At 43.9% G+C, this 22,567-nt stretch overlaps 1 protein-coding gene across 2 annotated transcripts in view; it reads left to right on the top strand.

Moving 5' to 3' along the window:
• Window positions 1–310: 310 nt before the first annotated feature.
• LOC126267248 (discoidin domain-containing receptor 2-like) overlaps window positions 311–22,567 on the top strand; it is a 336,625-nt gene continuing 314,368 nt past the window's right edge. For both annotated transcript variants that reach the window (XR_007548969.1, XM_049972257.1), the window contains exon 1: window positions 311–648. The gene's annotated coding sequence lies outside the window, so the exon portion shown is untranslated. The remainder of the gene's footprint in view (window positions 649–22,567) is intronic.

The raw sequence follows: 22,567 nt of genomic DNA, 5'->3' as shown, positions 1-22,567 counted from the left end.
CTCCTGATGTCGGATAGAACCAATGAAATAGTACAATGAGAACCACTGTCCCCGTGTTTGGTTGTTCTTTTGGTCCCATTCGAAACTAGCAGAGGGGCAGATACAAATGGGAGTGTTGCGAAAGCAAGACCTTTGTCGCCCGCCGCACTCGTCGTGCCACGCACTCAGGTGATTGGACACGACGGCCCCCCGAAGCAAAAGACGATCTCGCACCTGGGCTCTGCGCATGCGCGGCGGCGCACTTGCTGGAGCGCCGCTCGCCGCCGGAAGGCCCGCCTCGCTGCCCCCGCGGCTCAGTCGCGCGCGCGCCTCCAGCGGCAGCAGACGTGCCGCAGCCGAGCGGGTCCCACTTGTTAGCGCCTTGCGCCGTCTCTCGCGAGCATTCGCGGCGGGCAACGTGTGACTCGCGTCACTCGCCGGTATCTGAGCTCCACTTTCAATTTCTGGCAGTGCGGCTATTTATCCTCTTTTACCAAATAAATTTTCATTGCACATTTTGCATTCGCAATATTTTTTTTTTACGTATACTGTATGCATTGCCCTAAGGAAATCTGAACGATCTTTTACTGCAAGTGTTGAGTGAAGTACCGGTCGATGCTCTGACGGCATCGTCTCTCGATTGTTTAAGCCAGAGGTGCAGAGAAAGAGGTGAGTTCTGTAGGATTTTAAAGCAGCTCTTACTTTGTAACCTGGATAGCCTCCGGTACGTTTCTAGTTACAGGAAAGAATAGACTCCGAAATAAATCAAGAGTGTACTGCCGGTTTTTGGTGTCATTTTAGGTTATTTTATGTATAAAATACGGCGAAGGAATCTGGAGGTCCACAAGTAATCACAATTTCCGTGTCGCAGGCCTATTAGCGAATCGAACGAAGAGCGGGGTACAAAGAGGTCTAGTTGTACTGACAAAAGCTCTCGAATTCTGAGAAACTATTCACAAATATCAGAGACAATTGTCAGTCTTCAAACAGTCGTCCAGTATCTATCAATAGCTTGCTATTCATCCAACAAGATCTGTCAGTGTACAAGAGCTGAAAGCTACATCTACGTCAACATTTATACTCCGCAAGCCACCCAACGGCGTGTGGCGGAGGGCACTTTACGTGCCACTGTCATTACCTCCCTTTTCTGTTCTACTCGCGTTTGGTTCGCGGGAAGAACGACTGCCTGAAAGCCTCCGTGCGCGCTCGAATCTCTCTAATTTTACATTCATGATCTCCTCGGGAGGTATAAGTAGGGGGAAGCAATATATTCGATACCTCATCCAGAAACGCACCCTCTCGAAACCTGGCGAGGAAGCTACACCGCGATGCAGAGGGCCTCTCTTGCAGAGTCTGCCACTTGAGTTTCCAAAACATCTCCGTAACGCTATCACGGTTACCAAATAACACTGTGACGAAACGCACCGCTCTTCTTTGGATCTTCTCTATCTCCTCTGCTAACGCGATCTGGTACGGATCCCACACTGATCAGCATTACTCAAGTATAGGTCGAACGAGTGTTTTGTAAGCCACCTCCTTTGTTGATGGACTACACTTTCTAAGGACTCTTCCAATGAATCTCAACCTGGTACCCGCCTTACCAACAATTAATTTTACATGATCATTCCACTTCAAATCGTTCCGCACGCATACGCCCAGATATTTTACAGAAGTAACTGCTACCAGTTTAATTAGTCAGGGTAGCCTGTTTTCTTACGGTTGACAACGTGTTTACACGTTCTTTGGATCGCTTGGTTGTGACTCTCTGACAGCGATAGAGAATGTGTGCTTGAGTTGGTATTGACGATATTGAATGGAAGGAATGGAGAGTGTTAAACGTAATTCCGACACGTATGATAGATTTCCCCTCTAGTACAGCGCAAGCGTAACATATCTCGCAGAAAATCGATCACAGTCAATAAAATCGTATGATTTTACACCATAAGCTACCGTGATGAGGTTCGAAATTTCTCAGGTGAAGTAACAGAAGGTCAGAGCGATATGCTGTCAAATCTGATATCAACATCCGACAAAATACACACACTAAAAAATTCTTCATTTAGCAGGCGCCGGCCGGAGTGGCCGTGCGGTTCTAGGCGCTACAGTTTGGAGCCGAGCGACGGCTACGGTCGCAGGTTCGAATCCTGCCTCGGGCATGAATGTGTGTGCTGTCCTTAGGTTAGTTAGGTTTAATTAGTTTTAAGTTCTAGGCGACTGATGACCTCAGAAGTTAAGTCGTATAGTGCTCAGAGCCAGCCATTTAGCAGGCATCGAACTATATGTGTCTGTGCTGAGAACTAGTGCAAGGAAGAACAAGATCTTCTAGGCACTTTGGAATAACAGTTAATTCTTTAACAGTATACCGAGAAAACTAGTTTTTAATGTTCTGAACAATGAGTAACGTCATCCCCACTGTAGTATTAATAATATGCGGCACAATAATTTAAGCTTTTTTTATTTCAGTGTCCTTAAACAATAAATTATTGGTATAGCTGCTATTGTGAATAATTTCTCATAATATTTGCAATGATTTTTAGTCATAGTGCACTATTTTGAGAATCAAAACACGGTCCAAGTAGGAATATCTTAACTTTGAAAGTGACCGGCAGTTCCAATTGCTCTGTTGCTCGGATAATAAAGAGAATACAGGCTACTTGGACCATGTTTTCATTCTCAGAACATGCTGAGGCTGAGGAACCCCATGAAAATAAAATTTTATAGTCCACTATGTTGTGAAAATTCCGAACATAACCTTTTCGTTAATGACATGTGTTGTAGGCTACATCAACGGTAATGCTACAATCAAAGTGGGGGACAATAAACGCACTGCATTTCACCTGTCACATTTTCTTCAAGCGGAAGGACAGAAATTGGGGATTCCCCGGTGTGAATCAATATTTACCTGTCGCTCCCTTCTCTCATTAGTAAACCGCAGCCCTGCAGTGCTGCTGTGACAGTTGGTGGACTATTTAAATTGTAAACCAGCGTGACTAACCGAAATTAAAATTTGGACTAATAACCTTTGTTCATCGTACATATACAGAAGTCATTACAACGCACAAATTTAGTTGCTTCATTTGATGGTATCCATGAGGGGTAATTCTGTATTATTTACAGAGACGTAGCATGTGAGAGACTGTACGGAAGCACTCATGTCATTTACTGATCAGCATTTTGATTAATGGGATGCAAAATTTGCTGTGATAACTGGATTTACATATTTAATGGTATGCATTTCCTCATCGTACTCCGTCAGAATGGACTGTTTAGAACCCGTTTTCCGGCTTATTTAATCTGAGTCAACTGCGCATTATGCGAATACTTGAAATGGCTCAAAATCTATCAGTTTTTGGTTGTTGAGGACTACAAGTGTTTCCCGATTCGCCGAGGAATGTGCTGCTATTAAAGACTTGGCGCGTTTGTCAAAATTTTAAGCGCTTCGTAATTATAAAATCTTGCTGTGGTGCTTGTTACAACAGCTAAAAACCGTGTCTAAGTTATATTTCTGTGTGTTTTTAAAAGCCAAATTTATTAACGTGGTGTGCTGAATATATATCATAGCCGGCCGACCGAGCGGTTCTAGGCGCTTCAGTCCGGAACCGCTCTGCTGCTACGGTCGTAGGCTCGTATCCTGCCTCTGGCATGGATGTGTGTGATGTCCTTACGTTAGTTAGGTTAAAGTAGTTCTAAGTCTAGGGGACTGATGACCTCAGATGTTAAGACCCATTGTGCCTAGAACCATTTGAACCATTATATATCATATGAAATGTGTGACGAAAGCGTATGAAATATTTAGCATATGTATCTTCTCCAAACTGTAGTTCTCTTGCATGTGGATTGTAGCACGTCTTCTTGAGGTCTATAGAATGTAATTTGCAATACCAGACGATATATAGGAGTTCAAATATGCAGTTTACTTTTGTTATGACCGTCGAACAGGTATTCGCGATGAATAAATATTTAAACGAAGTATTTATTGTCTCAGAAATACGTTGGAGAGACTGGAAAGTGATGAGTTAACAGCTTCCTCGTTCAATTCGCAACAAAGAGAGATAAAATCTAAGAATATATATCAGCAAAAAATTTTTCACCGTAGTAACGATACTTTGGCATGTACGAAAAGCACAACGTACTAAGCAAGACAGTGCGGCTGTATCGTTGATAAGCTAGATCTTTACACTAAGTGTTCGTTATTTGCCTTCTCTAACATACTGATTGTTTAGAAAAGCAGAAGTACGGTAAACAATAAACTGTTCTGTAATTCTGCACATTTCCTTGGAATATTTTCCTGTCACGAGTAAAGTGATGAATACTGGGGAGCAGTGTCGGACGTGATATGATTCAAGACACTGGAGCAATACTGTCGTTTTCAGGAAATAATTCGAAGAGTCCCATTTGAAAATTAAATAAACATTACAGGGGAGAAGGTGATTTAGTTAATTCACTTGCACATAGTTTTTCAGAAAGATAATAGTAGGAAGATCTGTAATATGCCTTGTACAAGAGTGAATATATATTGATATGACCAATCCAAGAATTGCTATATCGAGTTTGTTCTTATTACCAACCTGTGACAAATTCCTCTCTGTGGACGGTGTTTCGTCCATTTTGCGCGCTTCTTCACTGTGGGAAATATCTTAAGTACCCCGATACTTGCAGTTCGACACTAGAAATGCCTACAAAAATTAGGGATATACACATAAAACTGAAATATAACTATGCCAACTAGATTATACGACAAATGATCCTCAGAAACACAAACTGACAGTTGATTTATTAAAATTATGCTTTTGGCGACCTCTTGGAACGTTATCTACACACGATTGGTAAAATTCGCCAAATTTTGAATCCGCCAAGATAGATTGTGTGTGGTGATGAACTCATTTATTTGTCATGATGGGTGGTTGAAAGGTTTCACATTCTGTCCTTGGTTAATTTAAGGATATATTCTGTCATACTATTTCCAGGACCCGTAATGTCAAGGCCAGATGATAGCGTGGTTTCAGTTTCACATCAGGGATCAATGTAAGTCCACAAATAGGACAAGTTATTCTGCAGTGTCTTCTTGCTGATATATCTGTTACGTTTTTAGTTTAATTTACTTACTAGTAGTGAAGTAATATTTCAGGTGCGTCCTCATATTTGGGGGAGTATATATACAGGGCGTCACAAAGGTATGTTCACTATTCAGGGATATGACAGAAACGCTCATTTGAAACAGAAAACCTCTTATAGAAAGATGGCCTTTTGCGAATGGTTGCTGAGATAGCACAAATTTAAAGTACATTTGTTTTCGTGCTAGTGGCGCGCTTGTGTGCGTATTACGCACAAACCTCTTTGACGTTTTATTCTCGCCCAATCTATCTGGTTGATTTCAACCTCGTTCTCTCGATATCTTTCTGCCATTAAACTAGTGTGTTGAACGCGCAGTTGTCCGTGGGTGGTTGTCAGTGAAATAGTGCAAGGGACTGACAGTGTTGTAAGAGAGAAGCATCGATTAACTGTGTTTGTCCCGGTGCTAGGTAATAAACCGCACATCTACACTGATGAAGCATATTCAGGTAATGTGTACACCTGCTGCTTCAACGATGTCGAAGAATATAGTCGGCGCTTTCTCACACGTCAAATTTCTGATCGTATAGTGTTTACTAGAGTTTTCAGCGCACTGTCCATGTTAGCATCTTTTACCACGATACTGATGTCCCTACTTTGATTATCTGTAATTCGACAGTTGCCTAATGGGTCTTTTGAGTGCATTGAACCATCTGAAAGAAACAAAAAATATTAGCATAGGAAGACAATAAGGAAAACAAAGGAATTACTACCTCAATACTGTCAGTATGAAGTGACATTTAAAGCGACTTCTTATTACGATTTCTTTCTTTTTTCAGAACTTTCTGGATTTACGTAGTTAAATTTAAATACTAACGCAATCTGACACTTCTTAGTGTATATGTTTGCGCCGAGGAAATGCGTTGTTAATGTAGGTTTGTGATAGGCGGTATTCAGTTAGAAACTTAAAGTGTGTTTGTACAGTGAAAAGGAAAAAGCAAGCTGCACTCTGCGTATATGATAAGAGGTTTAAATACATTTTTTCAGAGATGGTATTGTCACCGTTGTCGACAGGGAAAGACAAATAGTAATTCAGCGTTTCTGTCTAAAAGCTGTAGTCACGTATTTCTATGTATCACTTCGGCGCTAGTGAATGATGTAAGCGAACATCATTATTTCGTCCGCCGTGCTTTTTGGACACAGGGCATCCACAAACTGTGTATCGATCATTCCAATTCAAAGCACGATTCCAGGTGTGATTAAACGCTTGATAACAGCCTGGCGGCGAACCCATAGTATCTGGTACGACCATTTCCATTTCCTGCTGTACAATAAAAAGGTGTGTGCATATTAACTAGCAGAACAGAAACACCTGCAGTGCCAATTTAGAATTACAACGCAGTTCATCAGCTTGCTGCGAGACAACTGCGAATACAAGCGGTACATAGTGAATAAAGAACTTTATTTAATTTCAATCTGTGATCACAAAAATTGTCCTCAGACTATTTACTGCTGTCAGTGATGATCCTTTTTACATCTGTTCACAACATATCCTGATGTAGTGAAGTTAGAGTGGCCAAAGTAGACAGAACGAGAGTGATTTTTGAGCACATAGACAACAACAAAAGAAACAAGTTCTTGCTTACTGCGAATCCCACTGTGAATCATATTCTAATTATTAAGGGAGAAAGCGTAAAACATAAGACTTTTTCGTGGTGACTCACTGTCTGGGAACTTGTTTCTGTTGAGAATGTTGTCGATAAGGCTTCGTACAAAACGTATAAACACCACAAGTGTATTACGAAACTTTTGCCAAGCAAAACGTGTCCGTACTGAAGCAGGGGTACTCCTGTTGTTAAACGGAAACGCCAGATTTTGCTTCATTTTGTTGATCGAGTTGAGTAAAGGACACGGTGAGCTGCTGGCGAGGTGCCAACAGAATAGCAGTTCAATGCAGTGAGCTTCAGGCCGAATAAGAAGTGCTGCCGCGTTTTAGGGTACGCTGAACGAATATATTATGCAGTATCATCGCCACAGAAAGATACCACGCACAAACCTATCTTTTGGGGGAAAACATTGAAGTGGTAATCAGTCACAGAGGTAAAGTTCAGAAGAGTAAATTCCTGGATCATCTCCTTTACAACCAGCTGAAACCTTACTCAAGCAATAAGCCGAAACCCGGCCCGGCGACCTAGCGGTTCTAGACGCTTCAGTCTGGAACCGCACGACTGCTACTGTCGCAGGTTCGAATCCTGCCTCGGGCATGGATGTATATGATGTCCTTAGGTTACTTAGGTTTAAGTAGTTCTAAGTTCTAGGGGCCTTATGACCTCAGAGCCATTTGAACCATTTTGAATAAATCTAAGTTGATATCAGCGTGATGACTGGGTGTTGTGTGTTGTCCTTGGGTTAGTTAGGTTTAAGTAGTTCTACGTTCTAGGGGACTGATGACCATAGATGTTAAGTCCCATAGTGCTCAGAGCCATAAGCCCTATTGAGAAGATGAATTGGTGAAGAGTATCTAGTATCGTGCAAAATTTCTTTTCACCTTTCACTGAGTCCACAACAAACATACCGAGCAATGTGGCGCAGAGGAAAGACACTGAACTATTAGGGAGGACGCTAGTTCGAATCTCCATCTGGCCACCAAAATTTAGCTTTTACGCTATTTATCCTAAATCGATTAATGACAGTGCCTCAGTGGTCCCATTGAAAGGACACGACTGATTTCTTCACCTCCCCCTTCCCCCTCCACCAGTCCTCCTATTCGATTCCAATTCTAGTTTTAGCGTTGCTACCTCGGTATCACAGGGTACCGGATTCGATTCCCGGCCGCGTTGGGGATCTTCTCTGCCCGGGAACTGGGTGTGTGTGTTGTCCTCATCATTTCATCGTCATTCGTGAAAGTGGCTAGATTAGACTACGTACAGATTGGGAATTTTTACGGGCGCTTATGACCGCGCAGTTGAGTGATCCACAAACCAAACATCAGCATCATCATCGTCCAATCCCAGCTTGCACTTCATGACTAATGACCATTACGTCGGGACGTTAAGTTCTCACCTTTATTCCCTCCAAGACACACAGACAGCATTGGAAGACATAATGGGTCATGACCGCTCAGTTTCTTTCCACAAGGAATGCCAAATGTTCGCGTGAGTCCTAAGCGGAAAGATATTGCTCGATGGCTTCGGAAATCAGTAGGATTCAAGTTAAATGAACAGGGAGGCCACAAAAGCACCTTCATGCTCTTCAGGCATTTCTCACACAGTTTCGTAGTGCTGAGGTGGCGTGTTTTATTGTGGGAAGCTTGCTGGTTGCTGTAGCAGAACTGATGAGCTGAAACATTACGGCCATTAACAACGTTTTGCTGCATCTTTGGAACACAAGCGCTACGGATTCGGAAAGTCCTTCGTAGGCTTCCGTGGAGCGTGTGACACCAGATGCCTATGCACAAGTCACGGAATTCCGGAACGTCCCAGGTCCCAGGTAGGTTCCATCGAGTTCACATGAGGCGAATTTGGTAGCTAAGACGTCAACGGGAGGTCACAATTATTCTTCTCAAAACATGCAGCTCGAGTCTGAGCTACCGACATCCACAGTTATCCTGCTGGAAGATGCCATCACCGTCGGGGAACACTTCAAGCAGGGAGGGATGTGGAGTCCACGACTCTCATGGTACCTTCTCTAATTGCCACAGGTGTCGTGGAAATCTAGGTGAATGTCCCCACAGCCCGGCGTCTCCGGATTCCTGCCGTTGTATATGTTTTGCGCAGCCATTCTCCTTTGTGCCTGTATGGCTGTGCATTCGGACACGTCCCTTGACGTGGTGTAACAAGAACTGCAATACATCAGAGGAGATGCCGTGTTGCTATTGAACCACTGTCTAATCTTGACGATCCCTTATCCACTGCAACCGTAACTGACGTTATCGGTGGGCCTACATGGGGACATGTAGGGGCCTTCTGCTGCTTGTTCGACAATGTGTGTCCCGAAACCCTTGCGCCTGCACCATCATTGCACTCTGCCGCCTGAGCTGCTAGAGATCGCCGTCTGTCTTGCTTCACAGAATGGGCAATCGTCCGATCTCCAATTTCTGTGGTGAGACGTAGACGTCCGATCTCGCAGTTGTATCATCCTTCAGCCATTTTCAATAGGTTCTCACGAGAGTAGTGGACCAACTTCGCCGCTTCCGAGGCGCTCTTTCCCAAATGCTGGGACATTAAAAAAATCTTCCCTTTGTCAAACTGTTTATGGAATTGTGACCTGTATCGTTGGTAGCATGGTTTTCTATTCGTACCCGTTCCGCTTGTACACTTCCATAACCGAACGCGCAATGCCATGAGGCGGTGTTCAGTCCTCGTGACAGTGGGCAGTGGTCATGACGTTTTAGCTCGTCTTGGTATGACGGACTGCATACTTGCGATTCATTCGTTTGTGGGAAACGATGACAGGGTCCCCATATCATACACGGAAACGTCGACCAAATGAGAGTACTTCTTCACCTGCCTGAAAGATGCTACGTTGGTAAGTGGAGAGCACAATTACACAAGGGGCACCGCTGTGCAACTCTGTAACATGGAAAGAATCAGACCTCTCCTCGGGTCGCCCTGACATCGTCATCTGAGGCAGTAAAGTACCGCGATTCATCGCTGAACGGAATGTGACGCCATTTATCAGCAGACCGTGCTTCCTGGCCACGGTGTCAGGCAGTGTTCACGGCAGCCTTCTCATTGAGCGGCAAACCCCTCGTCTGACAGCTGCTATCCTCAGACCATTGACGCTACGGGGTATCCATCACATGTCCTCGTATGGCAGGCGAAGGTGTGAAGTGGGTAAGATGTGCGAGGTGCACAATACGCTGATGCTCCCTTATGGCGCCGAGTATGGCGGCCCTCACGTTCCGATGCAGTCCCAGATCGATCCAATGTCATATCTCATTGCCACACAGATCTGAATATAGCACTATGCGATCAGCCGGCCAAATGGAGATCCGCAATGAAGCCGCTTTCGAACTCCGTCAGTTGCTGATAACGCTGTCCTACAGGAGTACGTGGCATCTCCGTGGCCTCCACGGCAGTCACTAAGAATCTTAAGTTATCCATGCCTCTTATATAGCCTACTAGGCTTAGTAATAAAACCAAATAAGGACATAACGCACTCAGGTGGATATTCTACTGTAATATAGTATTGCAACTCTGGTCATTTACCCATCAATGGTGTATACGTCTTCGAAGTTACATTGACCTTCGTCCAAGTCGTCTGTGTGCTTCACATTTTTTGTCAGTTAGTGAATATTTAAACATTTTTATGGGATTAAGTAACCACACGACTTTGCATACAGATTGGAATTCAAGATTTCAACTGGACTGAGCTGAAGAATAGGACAAAAGGGTTGTTAAGAGATCCCGACTGACTTATGTTTTAGCAGACCAGGAAAATTAACAGACTATGAAAATTCCTACCAGTTTGAAACCGTGCTCTACCTAGTATTCTAACGAAGCGTTTCTATTTCGGGAATGGAACAGAGGTACTGGCAGATGGAATATTTTTGTGAAGGTGCTAAACGTCCTTGGATTGCATAGTAGCACGAGAGTTAGGATCCCTGTTTGAGGCATAGATTCACACAATCCGTTGCAGTTTTGGAAAGTTAATCTCGTTTCTTCCTAAGCTATAACGGTGTCTTGACCCCATTTCAGGAGTATCGAAGAGCCATAGATCAAAAGCAAAACCCAGCGTCTTAGTACTTGAAGATCTCTGACTGTTGGAATTTATCAAAAAAACGTTATCAGGTAGCACCACGAATCGTGCTTCAGTGATGTGGTTGCTTCTTCCTGGTAGGAAGGCCTCGACACCACTGGGTTGTCTGAGGAACAGCATCCGTTACTCCATCGAAAATACCACCACTGAAAAAATAACATAGTTAGCCAAGGAATCAAGTAGCAGTAACTCCAATATTTATTCTGCTATTCAAGAGGGCTTGGTCCAACGACCAAGGGCGTGTATGTAAACCGAGAGGTCGAAGGATCGAATCACTATTGGACCACCAAAACTTTCACTTTGCGTGTACGATAACGTTCAACTCTCGACGATATGTGAAGTCACCAGGAACTACACCCAGTCCCTGGTCCACATTAAACTGTAGGTCTTCTTTCTCCGGTTGGATAACTGGACAGTTTAAGGCCACGCATGATGTCGAAGTAGCGTCCGATACTTGCACTCAGGCACTGAGTCATGTAATTGGCACTGGCGGGTGCAGAGCATAAGTCCAAAGTCTGTTTACTTACATGTCGATTGCGTCAAGTGTTGTCGCACTCACATTAAGTACTTCTACCTTCGCGGTAGTTTTGAGAGAATACACACTGAAGAGCCAAAAAGATTGTTACACCTGCCTAATATCGTGTACGGCCCCCGCGAATACGCAGAAGTGCCGCAGCACGACAGGACATGGACTCAGCTAATATCTGAAGTAGTGCTGGACGGAACTATGACCACGAATACTGCAGGGCTGTCCATAAACCCGTTAGAGTACGAAGGACAGGAGATATCTTCTGAATAGCATGTTGCAAGGCATCCCAGTTATGCTGAGTAATTTGCTGGACAGCGGATGTCTTTAAACAAAGAATTATGTTCCTGCAGCTACTGTGTACAAATTCTGGACGTGTGGGGTGTCGCATTGTCCTGCTGGAATTGACCAATTCCGTCGGAATGCACAATGGACATGAATGGATGCATGTGATCAGACAGGATGCTTACGTACGTGTCACCTGTCAGAGTCGTATCTAGACGTATCAGGGGTCCCACATCACTCCAACTACACATGCCCCACCCCAGTACAGAGCCTCCACCATCTAGGACAGTCCCCTGCCAATATTAAGGGTCCATTCATTCATGAGTTCGTTTCCATACACTAACACGTCCATCCACTCGACACAATCGGATACGAGACTCGTCCGACCAGGAAACATGTTAACAGTTATCAACAGACCATTGACGGTTCCTAGCGAGGCGTAGAGCTTTGTGTCGTGCAGTCATCAAGGCTACACGATTGGTCATTCGACTCCGAAAGCCCATATCGATGATGTTTCGTGGAATGGTTCGCACGCTGATACTTGTTGATGGCCCAGCACTGAAATCTGCAACAACTTGCGGAAGGGTTGTACTTCCGTCACGTTTAACGGTTCTTTTCAGTCGTCGTTGGTCCCATTCTTAGGATCCTTTCCGGCGACAGCGATGTCGAAGATTTGATGTTTTACTGGAATCCTGATATTCACGGTACACTTGTGATGTGGTCGTACGGGAAAATCCTCACTTCATCGCTATCTCAGAGATGCAGTGCCCTATCGCTCGTGCGCCGACTATAACAACACGTTCAAATTCACTTACATGTTGATAACCTGCCATTGCAGCAGCAGTAACAAATCTAACAACTGTGCCAGACACTTGTCTGCTATAGGCGTAGCCGATCGCAACGCTGTATTCTGCCAGTTTACTTATATCTATATTTGAATAGGCATGCCTATACCAGTTTCTTTGCCCCTTCAGTGTACAAGAGAACCGAGAGAATATCTCTGGCAATAATAAGTTAGGCGTAGAGCACTCTTGGCTCACAGCAACCAAGGTACTCGAAGACATGTGAAGAGCACTTTCAGAAAATGTGCCGAGCGAAAATCGAAAGGAACTGATAAGGGTATTATTTGTTACTTCGAGAACGATCCCTTTAGGCGAGGTGAATATATTGAATCAGTGGCTTTGTTTCCAGTTAAAAGGGAAGTTTAACTGAAGAGTGTGAAATTATACCATGTCCGAAGAATAATGCATTTCGAATTCTAAAATTTAGGTCTTAGAAATTACAGATTTTCAACGAGATGGACTGCACTCGTCGAAGAGTTGCATTTTTATCCCAGTAAGTAGTAAGTACGTCCCACCTTTTGGTCGCCGTGCCATCCTGTGCCAATGGTGACATTAAATGCGGTATTGCAGGGGAAGGAGGTGAGGGGTGAAGGGGGGGGGGGGGCGGGGTTGGCCGGTGACCACACTGCTCTCCCGATCGTTGTAGGGTTTATTGACCTTGGAAGCACTTCTAACGGTTGTGCAGCTCCTCAGCTGGTCTCACGTGGCTGTATTCTTTTCCATAGCTACACTCAACTTATATACAGGCTATAAATATCAAAATAAACTATGTCATTTGTCTTAAATAGTCGCTTTCATTTTAGTTCCTGTACACTTGCAGTCATCTCTTATTCGTGAGTCTACGAATAGATTTAACGAACCGCTTACGCGATTCGCAGTTTTGTTGCGACTAATATGCTGAAGTTGTTCTTGAGTTTCCTGCCGGTAGCACAAAACACTTCAGCGTTGATTGTTGAACCATGAGGGAGGACACTGAATGGAATAATCTCTGCCTAGTCCCAGGATACTGTCTCCATGACTTTATTGGCTGAGGATGCTGCTTCGAACTTTTCCTCTGCAAGAGAGGTGGTGTGACTCCACTCCATGGACTGCCGTTTTGTTTCTGAAGTGATGATGAACCCATGTTTCAACTCCCGTGATTATGTTCGATAAAAAAAAAAATTGTCACGATCTGCATCGTAACGTGCAATCAACTGTGCACAGACGGTCCTTCGTTGCTGTTTATGGTCTTCTTTTAAGAGACGAGAAGCCCAGCGCGCACGGTCCTTTGCGTAACCCAACTGGTGGACGAGTGTGTCAGCGCTATCAGTATAGACGTCCAACAGTGCAGCGAGGTGTCTGTGATGCGTCTATTACCTCAAATGAGAATACGTGTATGCTCCAATACTGCAGGAGCTACAGCAAGTGTGCGAGACATTGATGCGATGATGGCGGAGGCCTCACCCAACGAATCAGTGACTCAAATGCCTGTAACAGGGAAACGTGTTAAGCTAGAACTGTTGAGCAATAGAAGAATGACATTTGGTTGGACAAGTGTTGCTTCACGCTGCTTTCACCTTTTGGCCGAGTCTAAGTCCCAAGAGTGAAATATGGCGAGGATTCGGTGATGATTTGTTCAGCCCTATCGTGGATACCATGGGCCCCGTGGTTAATCTGCAATGGTGCATTATGTCCAAGGAGTATGTGATCATTTTGGCTGATCAGATCCATTTCGTAGTACGGTATTTGTTCCCCAATGGTGCAGTGGTGTTCCAAGACAAGAGCGCCTCTGCCCACACGGCTCCTGTTCTCCAGCGCACGTTTTGTCAGATCAATGATGAATTTTCGCAAGTCCCCTGGTGATAAGAGCTTCCAGGTCTGGTAATTATTGATCCTTCGTGGTCTGTTTTGCAGAGAAGGGAGCGTGATAGCTATCCACCTCCATCATAGTTACCTAAAAATGCCACAAAGCTGGTATAATGGTACAAGCTTGCCTTGAAAACCACAGAGGACAAGTATTTATCCCTTCCGAGACTACAAGCTGTTTTGAATGCCAATTGTTCTCCGACACGGTATTAGTCATGGTATGTGTACTTGGTGTTTCTGTTATTATGTGCAACTCATGTACGAACACATAGAAAACGGCAGATTATTTTCAGCACGTCACCCAAAGCAAGTCGAAGTCTTCACACTACAATAAAATTTAGAGTACAACAAAATTTAGAGTACAGTCTTCAGCCTGTGAATAATTTAAGCATTTCAGTTGTCACTTTATGACGTAGGCAATAAGCACTCATAGCGGAATTTTCTTTTGTTCGGGTTGTGTTCATTCATGGGTAACAATAGCAGAATCAAAAAGACACTTGCTTACTCTGGCAATAGTCCTAAGATGTTGAGATTTCTTCGTCCCTAATAACTCATCGTCGACGGGTTCTTAAACTCCAAAAACACTTCCTGACATCTGAGCACTTAATAAAACGGTCTCGTAACGAACTACATGAGCCTACTGAAAGATAATTCTTCTGGTGTTTTTCTCCAGGTAAAACACGAAATATTTCTGTCGTTCTTATGTAAGTCACTACAGATAGACGCATGACTGATTATGGATCACAATAGTGGTACTCTTTCCCCATACGCGGCAACAGCCTACAATTGTTTGCTCTCCCAGAATTAGCCATCAACTTTCAATAGTAGCCGCATATACCGGGTGATAGGAATAATGTTGTGAACAGCACTGTACAGCATATTCGGAGTTATGGTGAGGCAGTGGCGTCGGATGATGTCTTTCAGCATCCATATAGATGTCGGTCGATCACGATACACTTGCGACTTCAGGTAACCTCAAAGCCAATAATCGCACGGACTGAGGTCTAGGGACCTGGGAGGCCGAGCATGACAAAAGTGGCGGTTGAGCACACGACCATCACCAAACAACGCGCGCAAGAGATCTTTCACGAGTCTACCAATATGGGTTTTTTTTTGTTATAATAAAACCACATGTAATTCCAACCATGTGTGTCCATTTTTACCTTTCTATTTACATTATTCCGTGGTTTATTAAGTTTTCAAATTTATACTGACTTTTTGATCAACCGGTATACTAGAGATCTCTGACAGCTACTATTACAGACGTTCACCGGGTATACTCTGCCGTCTGCCGAAGGTAGGGCGATGAGGGGGTTGAGCGGAGGTCAGTCGGTTCCTTCAGCGAGGTCACTATTAATTCTGTCCCTTATACTCGCTCAACTGACTAGACAGCCGTCATAAAGTATCCGAGGACCACACTACGAATATAGCCATAACAGGGACGAGGAGCACAATTGGCAGGTTTATATTCGCTGGAGTGCTGCATCTGTTAACGAGATCCCTTATACAGTTCTAGTGTGACCTGTTATTCAACACTGTATAATTATAGTCTGTATAGCGTCGCCGAAGCAGCTGACAACCAATGAAGTGCCAGCCCATGAGTGGATTTTCGTTCGGTTTTATGTAAAGTACCCTGTGTTAATGGCTGTTTTCATAGTTCACAACTGCCACGTATCTCAGGCACAGAGAAAAATCTGACAGGACTGGAAAAAGCTCAGGATACTCCCTGCGTATAAGAATGACAAAAGAACGATTGTGGACCAATGCCCTTAGAAAAAAAATTTAGGTTCTCTTAGATGACGGTCAGTTTGGGTATTGCGTAGGTAAGAGCATCAGAGAGGCAGTTCTGACGTTGAGATTGTAAATGGAAGTAAGGTACGTTCATAGGATTTGTCGACCTGTAAGAAGCGTTCGACAATGCAAAATGGTGGCAGGTGTTTGAAATTAGAAAAACGGGAGTAAGCTATAGGGAAAGACGGTTAATATACAATATGCACAAGAAGCAAGAGTGAACAGTGATCATGGAAACCGCAAACGATGTGCTAGGACAAAAAAGGGTGTGAGACACGGATGTAGTCTTTCGCCCCTGCAGACCATTCTCTACACAGAAGAAGCAATGACGAAAATAAAAAATAAGGTTCAAGAGGAGAATCAAAATAAAAGATAAAAAGTTACCCGTGTTAAAATACGCTGATGATATCAGTATTCATAGTGAAAATAAAGAAGAACTGCGTGACCTCTTAAACGGAATAAACAGTCTAATTGGAATTGAAAACTAATTTGGAGTAAACTGAAGAAAGACTAAGCTAACGACAAGCACCAGAAATCAATTTACCGATAAACATAAAACCAAAACTGAGGACCACAAAGTTAATTGTGAGACCATGGAATCAATGTAACACTTGACGTACGAACCAACGTGGTCATAAAAAGCTTAAAATCATAGCAAAGAGGTCATTACTGGAGAAAGAGCACTCTGCTGGTATCAAAGATCGGCCTTAACCTGAGCAAGGAGTTTCTGAGAATGAATATCTGGAGCACAGCATTGTATGGTATTAAAACATGGACTGTGGGAAAATCGGAAAAGAAGAGAATAAAAGCATTTGAGAGGTGGTGCGGAAAGTTAGGTAGACTCATAAGGGAAGGAATAATGAGGTTCTCCGTACAATTGCCGAAGGAAGCAACAAATGGGAAAAACTGACAAGAAGAGGGTACAGGATGAGAGGACATGTATTAAGACATCACGCAGTAACTTCTGTTTCACCAAGTGCGACATGGTCGCGTATACAAACAGTGATCCAATACTGTCAAATGTTTTTTATTTCAGTCTTTGATCATAATATGAAATCTTTAGACGATGACCGGTTTCACTCCGTAATGACCATCCTCAGATCTTTTCTACACCATGTCTTAAAGCCATGATGGCATCGTCAAAACATATATGCTGATTATATTTATATGTTTTGACGATGCCATATGGCCTTATCACTTTAGAACATGGTGTAGAAAAGATCTGAGGATGATCATTACGGAGTGAAACCGGTCATCGTCTAAAGAATTGATATTGCGATCAAAGACTGAAATATAAAACATTTGATTAGTACCTTCTGTGCTGCATGTGGGAGCTGCACAGACTGTCGGGGAAGACGGAGACTGGAATATATCCAAGAAACAGTTGAGTCGTAGTGTGCATACGGTACACTGAGAGGTCGATTCGATCAATACTACAGCGGTAGGAATGTCGAACGTATGAGAGAAGACTCACAGTTTTCGTGAAACACGAGTGCTATATATTCATAATCAGAAGTAAAGAAGAGACGTACGATCATCCTTCTAATCCATCAGCTAATCGGCTACCTCGCACAGAGGCTAAGAGTAAATCCTTTTTCCTTGCTGTACTTGCGAGTGCACAGGGAAGCGAAAGACCAGTAAACGTGTAAAGCTCGATCCGCCCCGCACTGCACAGTGACTGGAGAAGTATATAGACAAAGTTTTAAACGGAACTGTAGAAGGCACACGACGAAGAATCTGAGAAGCATTCTGAAGGAATTTCAGCGCGCCGCCGCAATACAAACTACAACGTAGCATAAACCGCTCACGAACTTACATGAAAATCGTGGAAGGAAGTAGACCGCATTCTCACGAAACACTGTGAAGAAAATAGGTACAGCTGTATTAAAAACAGACTACTGAAGAGTTCTGTGTCCATCACACATCTCGCATGGGACCCAAGAAAGAGAGGCATTCAGGTATTCCTGTTACGTTCGCTATCTATGTTTGTGTGAAATGTCGGGAAGGGACAGCATTTACTTCACTCTTCTCTCTTCCAGGCCTGAATAGTGGACAATGGAACTAGCGAAAATTGCAACTGTCATAAAGAATGGATCTAATGTAAAACTCGGATGTTGCTTAGAAAATTTGTAGCGACAGTACATAATTAAGTGCATAGACAATAGAGACTGATGACTGGTTTGTATATCACATTTTGATTCGTGGTGTTAGGACGGTGATCCAGCTATGTAACCGGTAGAGAGGAATGGATCGTGTGCAACATTAAGTTACTATTCGTCCACACAAATACGTTCATAGCACAGAATTTTCCTGTAGCTCCAACGGCCAGTACATCTTTGTCCCCTGTGGTGGCTCCACAATGAAATACCGTTGCGGAAATCCGCTTATGACCTACGACGGCTCCAGGCCATCAAATAAGAGCTCCCCAGGTGGTACTCATGCCAACTCATCAAAATGCGTTGGCGAGAAACAGGAGGAGCATGGCGGAGAGGTGCTGTATCATAGAGTCCGTGGATACTGGCGCACACGTCAGAGAAACAGACGAACGGCGGACCCGACCCGACACAACGAGAGCGAGGCAACAGGAATCTAGCTTACAACGAAGTGCGACGAACTTTCAAGCACAGCACTGTGAACAGATCAAGCACGATCGACAATCCAGATCTAGAGTAGAGAGGAAAACCAGTATCTATCAAAGCGAAGTCGTCGGCGAGTAGTCAGCAGTACGGTGGAGATAGCAACGAACGCTCTAAGAGAAAGTAAACGACCGACTGAGCCGTCGGGGTGCGGCCGCATTTATGCCGAAAGCTAGAGATACACTACTGGCCATTAACATTCGTACACCACGAAGATGACGTGCTACAGACGTGAAATTTAACCCACAGGATGAAGACGCTGTGTTATGCAAATGATTAGCTTTTCAGAGCATTCACACACGGTTGGCGCCGGTGGCGACACCTACAACGTGCTGTCATGAGGAAAGTTACCAACGGACTTCTCATACACAAACAGCAGTTGACCGGCGTTGCATGTGAAACGTTGTTGTGATGCCTCGTGTAAGAAGGAGAAATGCATACCATCACATTTCCGACTTTGATCAAGGTCGGATTGTAGCCTATCGCGATTACGGTTTATCGTATCGCGACATTGCTGCTCGTGTTGGTAGAGATCCAATGACTGTTAGCAGAATATGGAATCGGTGGGTTCAGGAGGGTAAAACGGAACGCCATGCTGGATCCCAACGGCCTCGTATCACTAGCAGTCGAGATGACAGGCATCTTATCCGCATGGCTGTAACGGATCGTGCAGCCACGTCTCGATCCTTGAGTCAACAGATGGGGACGTTTGCGAGACAACAACCATCTGCACCAACAGTTGGACGACGTTTGCAGCAGCATGGACTATCAGCTCGGAGACCATGGCTGCGGTTACCCTTGACGCTGCATCACAGACAGGACCGCCTGCGACGGTGTACTCAACGACGAACCTGGGTGCACGAATGGTAAAATGTAATTTTTTCGGATGAATCCAGGTTCTGATTACAGCATCATGATGGTCGCATCCGTGTTTGGCGACATCGCGGTGAACGCACATTGGAATCGTGTATTCGTGATCGCCATACTGTCGTGTCACTCGGCGTCATGGTATAGGGTGCTATTGGTTACACATCTCGGTCACCTCTTGTTCGCATTGACGGCACTTTGAACAGTGGACGTTACATTTCAGATGTGTTACGACCCGTAGCTCTACATTCGATCACTGCGAAACCCTACGTATCAACAGGATAATGCACGACCTCATGTTGCAGGTCCTGTACGGGCCTTTCTGGATACAGAAAGTGTTCGACTGCTGCCCTGGTCAGCACATTCTCCACATCTCTCACCAATTGAAAACGTCTGGTCAATGGTGGCCGAACAACTGGCTCGTCACAATACGCCAGTCACTACTCTTGATGAAGTGTGGTATCATGTTGAATCTGCACGGATAGCTGTACCTGTACACGATATCCAAGTTCTGTTTGACTCAATGCCGAGGCGTATCAAGGCCGTATTACGGCCTGAGGTGGTGGAACTGGGTACTGATTTTTCAGGATGTATGCACTCGAATTGCGTGAAAATGCAATCACATGTCAGTTCTAGTATAATACATTTGTCCAATGAATGCCCGTTTATCATCTGCATTTCTTCTTGGTGTAGCCATTTTAATGGCCAGCCGTGTACTATTGGCCTGTGTATTCACATAGGGAGACGGTGGCGCAGTCACTACACGAGGGCAGCACTGCGGCGACACTGCCATTTATCGGCCACCGACATCCATTTGTTCCGGCAGACATTCAGCTTCCCGATACCAGACAAGGAGCTACCGAAGACCTCCACGTGGACACTGAGTGGCAAAATGTAATGTTTTCGGGCGAATCATACTGCTTCATGTCCTACATCCTCCCGTAACGTGTTAAGATGTGCCGTAAAACTGCATTCCGGCAGCCTAAACTGTAGAGAGATATAATGGATAAACGCCAGGTAAGGTGGTTTCTGGGACATCATTCGATAAGCATGTTATCTCTAAATATTCGGGGCAGATCGAAAAGTAACAGCTACAGTACGTCAGTTGCGCACGCCACCTTCTAGGAGGTCAAACGTTAGCCATTGGATGACGGGCTGCACTAGTTCCCTGGCCTGCATACGTCGCTGACACACTGACAACTTCCAACATCGTTATAGCCGAGATATTCATCGCTAGAGAATTCAGCAAATATGTTGGCACGAAAAACATTATACGTCGTTTATATTTTGCTACATCTCAGAATGCAGATGAAGGAGTAGTTCCGATACAAACGCGAAGCGTTGCTGACGCTAGTCACCTGAAGGTGAACCAGGGAGATCGAAAGTAGTCACAGTGCAAGAGTAAGCAACTGGAATTGGAAAATGAACGATGTATACATTCCTCTTTTATTTGAAAGGTTTTCGTGGTGACACTTTAGCAGCCACTCCTGACGGTAGACTCGCATATAGACCACGTGGAAGTATTAGTCCCAAGACCATAATTATCAAGGTCAGATTTGATTTCATAGTACACGACCATTAGGTAATCTGGAGCACTAGAAGCTTCATACCGCACTGAATTCTCATAAATTTCAGGAATACTGATAATCAGGGTGATTTAAACTGTCAATTAGCCTCTCTTGATTTCCGTACTTGAGACAGTTTGACATGAACTAGTGTCTTACTAGATATCATAATGCAGACTGGTTAAAAGTGTTACGTAGCCCCACCTCCTGAATCAGTAGTAAATGCGATTATCATATGGAATTGTAATTTTGTCATGAACGTTTGATGTACTCCTATGCCTTACTGCCTTCACCAAGATATTATCGTAATTCGATACGCACTGGCTTACAAAACGAAATATAATGGTCAGAAAAGAATGCACTAGAAAGAAAATGCCAATGAAGGCAAGAGCCGCTCAAGTACTGGCACTGTAAATCGAAAGGTGGTTTCTCAATTACTCCTGTACTATTTGAGAAGTGAGAGAATTACACCGTCTCAGACAGAGCCTGGCTGTTTCTCTGGTGTGGCTTCCACTAGCTCACGTGCTTAAGTTAATCACGTCAAGCGCACCAACCACATCTTCTAGTAACGAACGAACTACTGATGCTTTCTTAAATTGTAATAAGAAAATAAGAAACTGTAGTAATCTCTGCAGAGTATCTCGTTTCTTACAGCACGAAAATATTCTGTGTTGCATATACTGGTATGGATCTGGCAGACTAATGCTTTGACATAACAAGGAAGTACTTAGAAACCACTCCCGCCTAATCGACAAAAGGCACTGCACGAGAAATATCAGTGCCACAAATACTGTAACATATCTGGCAAACTAATTTGAGTTTCGTTTATAAGTGAGGGTACTTGAAGGCAATTCCAATCTACTGACCGTCAAAAGTTGTAGCACAAGGTGTCTTACATCGTTCTGCTTGACGTCTAATTCGTTGTCATTTGTGTAAGTTATTCTGACAATAGATAATTGTCCCGAGAAGTCTTGCGATGTTCTGACTTAAAAAATATAAGACCAAGCTGACCACATGTCGGTCCATGTTTAAGTAACTGTACCTAGCACATTCAGACCGCTTATTAAAACTAAACAGGAGCATTAACGGTAAGAAAATTTCAGCGACTGATTTGTGATCATTAACGTGTCGGTGAACACGTGGATAGCAAAACGTTTCGTGAAACTGATTTCTTGTTAGAAGTTACAATCAATTTGACCGATATTGTAGATTTTATTATCAAATCAAATAGAAGGTATAATAACATAAGGAGTAACAATAATAATAATATGTTCAATGGAAGCAGTATAAAGTTTCCTTGCGTATACAGAGTGGCTGAGATTACTTATTCAACTCTCTCTATGTTTCCCTGCACCCCTCTGCTGCATCTCTCTCTTTCTTCCCGACATTCCATCGTCATCTACCATTATCTCTCTCACT

Source organism: Schistocerca gregaria, chromosome 4 (assembly GCF_023897955.1).
Source record: "Schistocerca gregaria isolate iqSchGreg1 chromosome 4, iqSchGreg1.2, whole genome shotgun sequence".
Lineage (NCBI taxonomy): Eukaryota > Metazoa > Arthropoda > Insecta > Orthoptera > Acrididae > Schistocerca > Schistocerca gregaria.
The sequence above is the reverse complement of the archived record's forward strand: the minus strand, read 5'-3'. Positions and strand labels throughout refer to the sequence as shown.